The 1114-nt window shown below is 38.0% G+C and overlaps 2 non-coding genes across 2 annotated transcripts; both read right to left on the reverse strand.

The window, feature by feature from the left end:
• Positions 1-465: 465 nt before the first annotated feature.
• On the reverse strand, positions 466-584 carry LOC145677723 (5S ribosomal RNA). Its single transcript, XR_014129963.1, has one exon. It is a non-coding gene; the product is annotated as a 5S ribosomal RNA (ribosomal RNA).
• A 177-nt stretch (positions 585-761) lies between these two features.
• Positions 762-880, reverse strand: LOC145677727 (5S ribosomal RNA). Its single transcript, XR_014129966.1, has one exon. It is a non-coding gene; the product is annotated as a 5S ribosomal RNA (ribosomal RNA).
• Between the last annotated feature and the right edge of the window lie 234 nt (positions 881-1114).

The raw sequence follows: 1114 nt of genomic DNA on the forward strand, positions 1-1114 counted from the left end.
TCTTCAAGATTTTTCATTTCAAACGGTCCTTGTCAGGACCAACACATTATTCGAAAGAGTTAAATCACGAAATTTGCTTCATTCTGTTATGTAGAAACACGTTGAAATCCAATTTCTATATGCTGTTAGTAAAAAAGTAAAGCACATAGCGGAGATGTGTCGTGCTTGTATACGAAAGGCATTTACTCGCCGGAGATCTACACTTAGTCATAATAATTTACTTTTAAAAAGTGGTAATACATTCCGTGTTAAGTATAGTAGTAGGTGCACACGGATCGGAAATCAGGTTATTTTAATGTGCCGTGCAAATAAACAGGCTGTTAGTGTAAGAAATAGTGGGTATAACGCTTAGAATATCGATTAATCGCTATGAAATAATGTTGATAAATTATCTCTTGAAAGTACTATAAAATTAATGTTTCTAGTATTTTCGTACTTGAAGGATAATGAAATTTGAAAAAGAGATGCCAACAGCACCTGGTGTTCCCAGGCGGTCACCCATCCAAGTACTGACCAGGCCCGATGCTGCTTGACTTCGGTGATCGGACGAGAACCGGTATATTCAGCATGGTATGGCCGTTGGCGAATGCATATGGCTTCGAGTGAGTTATTGTAGCTACGTAGGTTTGTCGGTGAATACTCAAAAAGACCAGCGCGTGGAAAGCGTTGCTAATTGTTTTAAGTAATGCATGATTACGAAATTATCGTGGTGAACGATGTGAGAATATTCGTCTTTGTGAAAAACAAAATTAGAAAAAGTATACCAACAGCACCTGGTGTTCCCAGGCGGTCACCCATCCAAGTACTGACCAGGCCCGATGCTGCTTGACTTCGGTGATCGGACGAGAACCGGTATATTCAGCATGGTATGGCCGTTGGCAACTACCTTTTCTTCAATGTCCTGTTAAGGAAGTATGTTTTAAGTAAGAATTGACATTATTAACTATAAAGGCAAGCATATTAACGTCGTTAACATTACTTGGAATATACTAATATTCGAATAAATATTTGAATGTTCGAATGATGAGTGATTCGGATGTTCATAGTGCCACTGTGTCCTATCGAGTTTACTATCACGAACCACGTATGAAATTGTATATAAATAAATAAAAAT

The sequence above is a fragment of the Thermobia domestica genome, unplaced genomic scaffold, assembly GCF_964235325.1.
Source record: "Thermobia domestica unplaced genomic scaffold, izTheDome1.hap1.1 HAP1_SCAFFOLD_1280, whole genome shotgun sequence".
Taxonomy (NCBI): domain Eukaryota; kingdom Metazoa; phylum Arthropoda; class Insecta; order Zygentoma; family Lepismatidae; genus Thermobia; species Thermobia domestica.